This window comes from Danio rerio, chromosome 20 (assembly GCF_049306965.1).
Source record: "Danio rerio strain Tuebingen ecotype United States chromosome 20, GRCz12tu, whole genome shotgun sequence".
In the NCBI taxonomy this organism is placed as follows: Eukaryota; Metazoa; Chordata; class Actinopteri; order Cypriniformes; family Danionidae; genus Danio; species Danio rerio.
This window is the reverse complement of record NC_133195.1, coordinates 28,458,958-28,468,298: the sequence shown is the minus strand read 5'-3', so window position 1 is coordinate 28,468,298 and position 9,341 is coordinate 28,458,958. Positions and strand designations below refer to the sequence as shown.

The window sequence follows — 9,341 nt, the reverse complement described above, 5'->3', positions numbered from 1 at the left end:
CTTAAAGATCTTTCTTAAAATCAATTTTGGAAAAAGAGCGTCTGGTCAATCAGTTAGGAAGATCCAACTTCAATGTAGCAACCCGTTATCAAGGCAAGTTACAGACACAAATCCAAGGTCTTGACAAAGGGGGCACCCGGATTTGAACCAGGGACCTCTTGATCTGCAGTCAAATGCTCTACCACTGAGCTATACCCCCATGACAACAAGTTTAATTTAGCAAAGAAAGAAAACTCTTTCATAAAGATCTGTCTGAAAATCAATTTTGGAAAAAAAGCGACTGGTCAATCAGTTAGGAAGATCCAACTTCAAAGTAGCAACCCGGGGTCAATGATCTGCAGTCAAATGTTCTCCCACTGAGCTATACCCCCATGACAAAAAGTTTGGTATAGCAAAGAAAGAAAACTCTTTCATAAAGATCTGTCTGAAAATCAATTTTGGAAAGAAAGCAACTGGTCAATCAGATAGGAAGATCCAACTTCAAAGTAGCAACCCGGGGTCCAGGTAAGTTACGGACACAAATCTAAGATCTTGACAAAGAGGGCACCCGGACTTGACTTGGGGTTCTCTTGATCTGCAGTCAAATGTGCTCCCACTGAGCTATACCCCCATGACGACAATTTTGATTTAGCAAAACAAGAAAACTCTTTCATAAAGATCTGTTTAAAAACCGATTGGTCATGCCGTTAGGAAGAGCCAAGTTCTATGCACCAACCCAGGGTAAACATAAGCAACAGATACAAATCCTAGGTCTTACCAAAGGCGGCACCCCGATTTGAACCGGGGACCTCTTGATCTGCAGTCAAATGCTCTACCACTGAGTTATATCCCCATGACAACAAGTTTTATTTAGCAAAGAAAGAAAACTCTTTCATAAAGATCTGTCTGAAAATCAATTTTGGCAAAAGAGCGACTGGTCAATCACTTAGGAAGATCCAACTTCAATGTAGCAACCCGTTATCAAGGTAAGTTACAGACACAAATCCAAGGTCTTGACAAAGGGGGCACCCGGATTTGAACCTGGGGACCTCTTGATCTGCAGTCAAATGCTCTACCACTGAGCTATACCCCCATGACAACAAGTTTTATTTAGCAAAGAAAGAAAACTCTTTCTTAAAGATCTTTCTTAAAATCAATTTTGGAAAAAGAGCGTCTGGTCAATCAGTTAGGAAGATCCAACTTCAATGTAGCAACCCGTTATCAAGGCAAGTTACAGACACAAATCCAAGGTCTTGACAAAGGGGGCACCCGGATTTGAACCAGGGACCTCTTGATCTGCAGTCAAATGCTCTACCACTGAGCTATACCCCCATGACAACAAGTTTAATTTAGCAAAGAAAGAAAACTCTTTCATAAAGATCTGTCTGAAAATCAATTTTGGAAAAAAAGCGACTGGTCAATCAGTTAGGAAGATCCAACTTCAAAGTAGCAACCCGGGGTCAATGATCTGCAGTCAAATGTTCTCCCACTGAGCTATACCCCCATGACAAAAAGTTTGGTATAGCAAAGAAAGAAAACTCTTTCATAAAGATCTGTCTGAAAATCAATTTTGGAAAGAAAGCAACTGGTCAATCAGATAGGAAGATCCAACTTCAAAGTAGCAACCCGGGGTCCAGGTAAGTTACGGACACAAATCTAAGATCTTGACAAAGAGGGCACCCGGACTTGACTTGGGGTTCTCTTGATCTGCAGTCAAATGTGCTCCCACTGAGCTATACCCCCATGACGACAATTTTGATTTAGCAAAACAAGAAAACTCTTTCATAAAGATCTGTTTAAAAACCGATTGGTCATGCCGTTAGGAAGAGCCAAGTTCTATGCACCAACCCAGGGTAAACATAAGCAACAGATACAAATCCGAGGTCTTACCAAAGGCGGCACCCCGATTTGAACCGGGGACCTCTTGATCTGCAGTCAAATGCTCTACCACTGAGTTATATCCCCATGACAACAAGTTTTATTTAGCAAAGAAAGAAAACTCTTTCATAAAGATCTGTCTGAAAATCAATTTTGGCAAAAGAGCGACTGGTCAATCACTTAGGAAGATCCAACTTCAATGTAGCAACCCGTTATCAAGGTAAGTTACAGACACAAATCCAAGGTCGTGACAAAGGGGGCACCCGGATTTGAACCAGGGACCTCTTGATCTGCAGTCAAATGCTCTACCACTGAGCTATACCCCCATGACAATGAGTTTTATTTAGCAAAGAAAGAAAACTCTTTCATAAAGATCTGTCTAAAAATCAATTTTGGAAAAAGAGCGACTGGTCAATCAGTTAGGAAGATCCAACTTCAATGTAGCAACCCGTTATCAAGGTAAATTACAGACACAAATCCAAGGTCTTGACAAAGGGGGCACCCGGATTTGAACCAGGGACCTCTTGATCTGCAGTCAAATGCTCTACCACTGAGCTATACACCCATGACAAGAAATTTCAATTAGCAAAGAAAGAAAACTCTTTCATAAAGATCTGTCTGAAAATCAATTTTGGACAAAAAGCGACTGGTCAATCAGTTAGGAAGATCCAACTTCAAAGTAGCCACCAGGGGTCAAGGTAAGCTACGGACACAAATCCAAGGTCTTGACAAAGGGGGCACCCGGACTTGACTTGGGTATGTCTTGATTTGCAGTCAAGTGTTCTCCCACTGAGCTATACCCCCATGACAACAATTTTGATTTAGCAAAACAAGAAAACTCTTTCATCAAGATCTGTTTGAAAATCCAATTTCAAAAACCGCTTGGTTATGCCGTTAGGAAGAGCCAACTTCTATGCACCAACCCAGGGTAAACATAAGCAACAGATACAAATCTGAGGTCTTACCAAAGGGGGCACCCGGATTTGAACCGGGGACCTCTTGATCTGCAGTCAAATGCTCTACCACTGAGCTACACCCCCATGACAACAAGTTTTATTTAGCAAAGAAAGAAAACTCTTTCATAAAGATCTGTCTTAAAATCAATTTTGGAAAAAGAGCGACTGGTCAATCAGTTAGGAAGATCCAACTTCAATGTAGCATCCCGTTATCGAGGTAAGTTACAGACACAAATCCAAGGTCTTGACAAAGGGGGCACCCGGATTTGAACCGGGGACCTCTTGATCTGCAGTCAAATGCTCTACCACTGAGCTATACCCCCATGACAACAAGTTTTATTTAGCAAAGAAAGAAAACTCTTTCTTAAAGATCTTTCTTAAAATCAATTTTGGAAAAAGAGCGTCTGGTCAATCAGTTAGGAAGATCCAACTTCAATGTAGCAAACCGTTATCAAGGAAAGTTACAGACACAAATCCAAGGTCTTGACAAAGGGGGCACCCGGATTAGAACCAGGGACCTCTTGATCTGCAGTCAAATGCTCTACCACTGAGCTATACCCCCATGACAACAAGTTTAATTTAGCAAAGAAAGAAAACTCTTTCATAAAGATCTGTCTGAAAATCAATTTTGGAAAAAAAGCGACTGGTCAATCAGTTAGGAAGATCCAACTTCAAAGTAGCAACCCGGGGTCAATGATCTGCAGTCAAATGTTCTCCCACTGAGCTATACCCCCATGACAAAAAGTTTGGTATAGCAAAGAAAGAAAACTCTTTCATAAAGATCTGTCTGAAAATCAATTTTGGAAAGAAAGCAACTGGTCAATCAGATAGGAAGATCCAACTTCAAAGTAGCAACCCGGGGTCCAGGTAAGTTACGGACACAAATCTAAGATCTTGACAAAGAGGGCACCCGGACTTGACTTGGGGTTCTCTTGATCTGCAGTCAAATGTGCTCCCACTGAGCTATACCCCCATGACGACAATTTTGATTTAGCAAAACAAGAAAACTCTTTCATAAAGATCTGTTTAAAAACCGATTGGTCATGCCGTTAGGAAGAGCCAAGTTCTATGCACCAACCCAGGGTAAACATAAGCAACAGATACAAATCCTAGGTCTTACCAAAGGCGGCACCCCGATTTGAACCGGGGACCTCTTGATCTGCAGTCAAATGCTCTACCACTGAGTTATATCCCCATGACAACAAGTTTTATTTAGCAAAGAAAGAAAACTCTTTCATAAAGATCTGTCTGAAAATCAATTTTGGCAAAAGAGCGACTGGTCAATCACTTAGGAAGATCCAACTTCAATGTAGCAACCCGTTATCAAGGTAAGTTACAGACACAAATCCAAGGTCTTGACAAAGGGGGCACCCGGATTTGAACCTGGGGACCTCTTGATCTGCAGTCAAATGCTCTACCACTGAGCTATACCCCCATGACAACAAGTTTTATTTAGCAAAGAAAGAAAACTCTTTCTTAAATATCTTTCTTAAAATCAATTTCGGAAAAAGAGCGTCTGGTCAATCAGTTAGGAAGATCCAACTTCAATGTAGCAACCCGTTATCAAGGCAAGTTACAGACACAAATCCAAGGTCTTGACAAAGGGGGCACCCGGATTTGAACCAGGGACCTCTTGATCTGCAGTCAAATGCTCTACCACTGAGCTATACCCCCATGACAACAAGTTTAATTTAGCAAAGAAAGAAAACTCTTTCATAAAGATCTGTCTGAAAATCAATTTTGGAAAAAAAGCGACTGGTCAATCAGTTAGGAAGATCCAACTTCAAAGTAGCAACCCGGGGTCAATGATCTGCAGTCAAATGTTCTCCCACTGAGCTATACCCCCATGACAAAAAGTTTGGTATAGCAAAGAAAGAAAACTCTTTCATAAAGATCTGTCTGAAAATCAATTTTGGAAAGAAAGCAACTGGTCAATCAGATAGGAAGATCCAACTTCAAAGTAGCAACCCGGGGTCCAGGTAAGTTACGGACACAAATCTAAGATCTTGACAAAGAGGGCACCCGGACTTGACTTGGGGTTCTCTTGATCTGCAGTCAAATGTGCTCCCACTGAGCTATACCCCCATGACGACAATTTTGATTTAGCAAAACAAGAAAACTCTTTCATAAAGATCTGTTTAAAAACCGATTGGTCATGCCGTTAGGAAGAGCCAAGTTCTATGCACCAACCCAGGGTAAACATAAGCAACAGATACAAATCCGAGGTCTTACCAAAGGCGGCACCCCGATTTGAACCGGGGACCTCTTGATCTGCAGTCAAATGCTCTACCACTGAGTTATATCCCCATGACAACAAGTTTTATTTAGCAAAGAAAGAAAACTCTTTCATAAAGATCTGTCTGAAAATCAATTTTGGCAAAAGAGCGACTGGTCAATCACTTAGGAAGATCCAACTTCAATGTAGCAACCCGTTATCAAGGTAAGTTACAGACACAAATCCAAGGTCGTGACAAAGGGGGCACCCGGATTTGAACCAGGGACCTCTTGATCTGCAGTCAAATGCTCTACCACTGAGCTATACCCCCATGACAATGAGTTTTATTTAGCAAAGAAAGAAAACTCTTTCATAAAGATCTGTCTAAAAATCAATTTTGGAAAAAGAGCGACTGGTCAATCAGTTAGGAAGATCCAACTTCAATGTAGCAACCCGTTATCAAGGTAAATTACAGACACAAATCCAAGGTCTTGACAAAGGGGGCACCCGGATTTGAACCAGGGACCTCTTGATCTGCAGTCAAATGCTCTACCACTGAGCTATACACCCATGACAAGAAATTTCAATTAGCAAAGAAAGAAAACTCTTTCATAAAGATCTGTCTGAAAATCAATTTTGGACAAAAAGCGACTGGTCAATCAGTTAGGAAGATCCAACTTCAAAGTAGCCACCAGGGGTCAAGGTAAGCTACGGACACAAATCCAAGGTCTTGACAAAGGGGGCACCCGGACTTGACTTGGGTATGTCTTGATTTGCAGTCAAGTGTTCTCCCACTGAGCTATACCCCCATGACAACAATTTTGATTTAGCAAAACAAGAAAACTCTTTCATCAAGATCTGTTTGAAAATCCAATTTCAAAAACCGCTTGGTTATGCCGTTAGGAAGAGCCAACTTCTATGCACCAACCCAGGGTAAACATAAGCAACAGATACAAATCTGAGGTCTTACCAAAGGGGGCACCCGGATTTGAACCGGGGACCTCTTGATCTGCAGTCAAATGCTCTACCACTGAGCTACACCCCCATGACAACAAGTTTTATTTAGCAAAGAAAGAAAACTCTTTCATAAAGATCTGTCTTAAAATCAATTTTGGAAAAAGAGCGACTGGTCAATCAGTTAGGAAGATCCAACTTCAATGTAGCATCCCGTTATCGAGGTAAGTTACAGACACAAATCCAAGGTCTTGACAAAGGGGGCACCCGGATTTGAACCGGGGACCTCTTGATCTGCAGTCAAATGCTCTACCACTGAGCTATACCCCCATGACAACAAGTTTTATTTAGCAAAGAAAGAAAACTCTTTCTTAAAGATCTTTCTTAAAATCAATTTTGGAAAAAGAGCGTCTGGTCAATCAGTTAGGAAGATCCAACTTCAATGTAGCAAACCGTTATCAAGGAAAGTTACAGACACAAATCCAAGGTCTTGACAAAGGGGGCACCCGGATTTGAAGCAGGGACCTCTTGATCTGCAGTCAAATGCTCTACCACTGAGCTATACCCCCATGACAACAAGTTTAATTTAGCAAAGAAAGAAAACTCTTTCATAAAGATCTGTCTGAAAATCAATTTTGGAAAAAAAGCGACTGGTCAATCAGTTAGGAAGATCCAACTTCAAAGTAGCAACCCGGGGTCAATGATCTGCAGTCAAATGTTCTCCCACTGAGCTATACCCCCATGACAAAAAGTTTGGTATAGCAAAGAAAGAAAACTCTTTCATAAAGATCTGTCTGAAAATCAATTTTGGAAAGAAAGCAACTGGTCAATCAGATAGGAAGATCCAACTTCAAAGTAGCAACCCGGGGTCCAGGTAAGTTACGGACACAAATCTAAGATCTTGACAAAGAGGGCACCCGGACTTGACTTGGGGTTCTCTTGATCTGCAGTCAAATGTGCTCCCACTGAGCTATACCCCCATGACGACAATTTTGATTTAGCAAAACAAGAAAACTCTTTCATAAAGATCTGTTTAAAAACCGATTGGTCATGCCGTTAGAAAGAGCCAAGTTCTATGCACCAACCCAGGGTAAACATAAGCAACAGATACAAATCCGAGGTCTTACCAAAGGCGGCACCCCGATTTGAACCGGGGACCTCTTGATCTGCAGTCAAATGCTCTACCACTGAGTTATACCCCCATGACAACAAGTTTTATTTAGCAAAGAAAGAAAACTCTTTCATAAAGATCTGTCTGAAAATCAATTTTGGCAAAAGAGCGACTGGTCAATCACTTAGGAAGATCCAACTTCAATGTAGCAACCCGTTATCAAGGTAAGTTACAGACACAAATCCAAGGTCGTGACAAAGGGGGCACCCGGATTTGAACCAGGGACCTCTTGATCTGCAGTCAAATGCTCTACCACTGAGCTATACCCCCATGACAATGAGTTTTATTTAGCAAAGAAAGAAAACTCTTTCATAAAGATCTGTCTAAAAATCAATTTTGGAAAAAGAGCGACTGGTCAATCAGTTAGGAAGATCCAACTTCAATGTAGCAACCCGTTATCAAGGTAAGTTACAGACACAAATCCAAGGTCTTGACAAAGGGGGCACCCGGATTTGAACCAGGGACCTCTTGATCTGCAGTCAAATGCTCTACCACTGAGCTATACACCCATGACAAGAAGTTTTAATTAGCAAAGCAAGAAAACTCTTTCATAAAGATCTGTCTGAAAATCAATTTTGGAAAAAAAGCGACTGGTCAATCAGTTAGGAAGATCCAACTTCAAAGTAGCCACCAGGGGTCAAGGTAAGCTACGGACACAAATCCAAGGTCTTGACAAAGGGGGCACCCGGACTTGACTTGGGTATGTCTTGATTTGCAGTCAAGTGTTCTCCCACTGAGCTATACCCCCATGACAACAATTTTGATTTAGCAAAACAAGAAAACTCTTTCATCAAGATCTGTTTGAAAATCCAATTTCAAAAACCGCTTGGTTATGCCGTTAGGAAGAGCCAACTTCTATGCACCAACCCAGGGTAAACATAAGCAACAGATACAAATCTGAGGTCTTACCAAAGGGGGCACCCGGATTTGAACCGGGGACCTCTTGATCTGCAGTCAAATGCTCTACCACTGAGCTATACCCCCATGACAACAAGTTTTATTTAGCAAAGAAAGAAAACTCTTTCTTAAAGATCTTTCTTAAAATCAATTTTGGAAAAAGAGCGTCTGGTCAATCAGTTAGGAAGATCCAACTTCAATGTAGCAACCCGTTATCAAGGCAAGTTACAGACACAAATCCAAGGTCTTGACAAAGGGGGCACCCGGATTTGAACCAGGGACCTCTTGATCTGCAGTCAAATGCTCTACCACTGAGCTATACCCCCATGACAACAAGTTTAATTTAGCAAAGAAAGAAAACTCTTTCATAAAGATCTGTCTGAAAATCAATTTTGGAAAAAAAGCGACTGGTCAATCAGTTAGGAAGATCCAACTTCAAAGTAGCAACCCGGGGTCAATGATCTGCAGTCAAATGTTCTCCCACTGAGCTATACCCCCATGACAAAAAGTTTGGTATAGCAAAGAAAGAAAACTCTTTCATAAAGATCTGTCTGAAAATCAATTTTGGAAAGAAAGCAACTGGTCAATCAGATAGGAAGATCCAACTTCAAAGTAGCAACCCGGGGTCCAGGTAAGTTACGGACACAAATCTAAGATCTTGACAAAGAGGGCACCCGGACTTGACTTGGGGTTCTCTTGATCTGCAGTCAAATGTGCTCCCACTGAGCTATACCCCCATGACGACAATTTTGATTTAGCAAAACAAGAAAACTCTTTCATAAAGATCTGTTTAAAAACCGATTGGTCATGCCGTTAGGAAGAGCCAAGTTCTATGCACCAACCCAGGGTAAACATAAGCAACAGATACAAATCCGAGGTCTTACCAAAGGCGGCACCCCGATTTGAACCGGGGACCTCTTGATCTGCAGTCAATTGCTCTACCACTGAGTTATATCCCCATGACAACAAGTTTTATTTAGCAAAGAAAGAAAACTCTTTCATAAAGATCTGTCTGAAAATCAATTTTGGCAAAAGAGCGACTGGTCAATCACTTAGGAAGATCCAACTTCAATGTAGCAACCCGTTATCAAGGTAAGTTACAGACACAAATCCAAGGTCGTGACAAAGGGGGCACCCGGATTTGAACCAGGGACCTCTTGATCTGCAGTCAAATGCTCTACCACTGAGCTATACCCCCATGACAATGAGTTTTATTTAGCAAAGAAAGAAAACTCTTTCATAAAGATCTGTCTAAAAATCAATTTTGGAAAAAGAGCGACTGGTCAATCAG

The 9,341-nt window shown here is 41.4% G+C and overlaps 21 non-coding genes across 21 annotated transcripts; all 21 read right to left on the bottom strand.

Moving 5' to 3' along the window:
• Nucleotides 1-127: 127 nt before the first annotated feature.
• Nucleotides 128-199, bottom strand: trnac-gca (transfer RNA cysteine (anticodon GCA)). Its single transcript has one exon. It is a non-coding gene; the product is annotated as a tRNA-Cys (tRNA).
• Nucleotides 200-999: 800 nt separating this feature from the next.
• On the bottom strand, nucleotides 1,000-1,072 carry trnac-gca (transfer RNA cysteine (anticodon GCA)). Its single transcript has one exon. It is a non-coding gene; the product is annotated as a tRNA-Cys (tRNA).
• A 167-nt stretch (nucleotides 1,073-1,239) lies between these two features.
• Nucleotides 1,240-1,311, bottom strand: trnac-gca (transfer RNA cysteine (anticodon GCA)). Its single transcript has one exon. It is a non-coding gene; the product is annotated as a tRNA-Cys (tRNA).
• An 800-nt stretch (nucleotides 1,312-2,111) lies between these two features.
• On the bottom strand, nucleotides 2,112-2,183 carry trnac-gca (transfer RNA cysteine (anticodon GCA)). Its single transcript has one exon. It is a non-coding gene; the product is annotated as a tRNA-Cys (tRNA).
• A 167-nt stretch (nucleotides 2,184-2,350) lies between these two features.
• Nucleotides 2,351-2,422, bottom strand: trnac-gca (transfer RNA cysteine (anticodon GCA)). The gene has a single exon. It is a non-coding gene; the product is annotated as a tRNA-Cys (tRNA).
• A 403-nt stretch (nucleotides 2,423-2,825) lies between these two features.
• Nucleotides 2,826-2,897, bottom strand: trnac-gca (transfer RNA cysteine (anticodon GCA)). The gene has a single exon. It is a non-coding gene; the product is annotated as a tRNA-Cys (tRNA).
• Nucleotides 2,898-3,064: 167 nt separating this feature from the next.
• On the bottom strand, nucleotides 3,065-3,136 carry trnac-gca (transfer RNA cysteine (anticodon GCA)). Its single transcript has one exon. It is a non-coding gene; the product is annotated as a tRNA-Cys (tRNA).
• A 167-nt stretch (nucleotides 3,137-3,303) lies between these two features.
• trnac-gca (transfer RNA cysteine (anticodon GCA)) lies at nucleotides 3,304-3,375 on the bottom strand. The gene has a single exon. It is a non-coding gene; the product is annotated as a tRNA-Cys (tRNA).
• Nucleotides 3,376-4,175: 800 nt separating this feature from the next.
• On the bottom strand, nucleotides 4,176-4,248 carry trnac-gca (transfer RNA cysteine (anticodon GCA)). Its single transcript has one exon. It is a non-coding gene; the product is annotated as a tRNA-Cys (tRNA).
• Nucleotides 4,249-4,415: 167 nt separating this feature from the next.
• trnac-gca (transfer RNA cysteine (anticodon GCA)) lies at nucleotides 4,416-4,487 on the bottom strand. The gene has a single exon. It is a non-coding gene; the product is annotated as a tRNA-Cys (tRNA).
• An 800-nt stretch (nucleotides 4,488-5,287) lies between these two features.
• On the bottom strand, nucleotides 5,288-5,359 carry trnac-gca (transfer RNA cysteine (anticodon GCA)). Its single transcript has one exon. It is a non-coding gene; the product is annotated as a tRNA-Cys (tRNA).
• A 167-nt stretch (nucleotides 5,360-5,526) lies between these two features.
• Nucleotides 5,527-5,598, bottom strand: trnac-gca (transfer RNA cysteine (anticodon GCA)). The gene has a single exon. It is a non-coding gene; the product is annotated as a tRNA-Cys (tRNA).
• A 403-nt stretch (nucleotides 5,599-6,001) lies between these two features.
• trnac-gca (transfer RNA cysteine (anticodon GCA)) lies at nucleotides 6,002-6,073 on the bottom strand. The gene has a single exon. It is a non-coding gene; the product is annotated as a tRNA-Cys (tRNA).
• Nucleotides 6,074-6,240: 167 nt separating this feature from the next.
• Nucleotides 6,241-6,312, bottom strand: trnac-gca (transfer RNA cysteine (anticodon GCA)). Its single transcript has one exon. It is a non-coding gene; the product is annotated as a tRNA-Cys (tRNA).
• Nucleotides 6,313-6,479: 167 nt separating this feature from the next.
• trnac-gca (transfer RNA cysteine (anticodon GCA)) lies at nucleotides 6,480-6,551 on the bottom strand. Its single transcript has one exon. It is a non-coding gene; the product is annotated as a tRNA-Cys (tRNA).
• A 561-nt stretch (nucleotides 6,552-7,112) lies between these two features.
• Nucleotides 7,113-7,184, bottom strand: trnac-gca (transfer RNA cysteine (anticodon GCA)). Its single transcript has one exon. It is a non-coding gene; the product is annotated as a tRNA-Cys (tRNA).
• Nucleotides 7,185-7,351: 167 nt separating this feature from the next.
• trnac-gca (transfer RNA cysteine (anticodon GCA)) lies at nucleotides 7,352-7,423 on the bottom strand. The gene has a single exon. It is a non-coding gene; the product is annotated as a tRNA-Cys (tRNA).
• A 167-nt stretch (nucleotides 7,424-7,590) lies between these two features.
• Nucleotides 7,591-7,662, bottom strand: trnac-gca (transfer RNA cysteine (anticodon GCA)). Its single transcript has one exon. It is a non-coding gene; the product is annotated as a tRNA-Cys (tRNA).
• Nucleotides 7,663-8,065: 403 nt separating this feature from the next.
• trnac-gca (transfer RNA cysteine (anticodon GCA)) lies at nucleotides 8,066-8,137 on the bottom strand. Its single transcript has one exon. It is a non-coding gene; the product is annotated as a tRNA-Cys (tRNA).
• A 167-nt stretch (nucleotides 8,138-8,304) lies between these two features.
• On the bottom strand, nucleotides 8,305-8,376 carry trnac-gca (transfer RNA cysteine (anticodon GCA)). Its single transcript has one exon. It is a non-coding gene; the product is annotated as a tRNA-Cys (tRNA).
• Nucleotides 8,377-9,176: 800 nt separating this feature from the next.
• trnac-gca (transfer RNA cysteine (anticodon GCA)) lies at nucleotides 9,177-9,248 on the bottom strand. The gene has a single exon. It is a non-coding gene; the product is annotated as a tRNA-Cys (tRNA).
• Nucleotides 9,249-9,341: the final 93 nt, after the last annotated feature.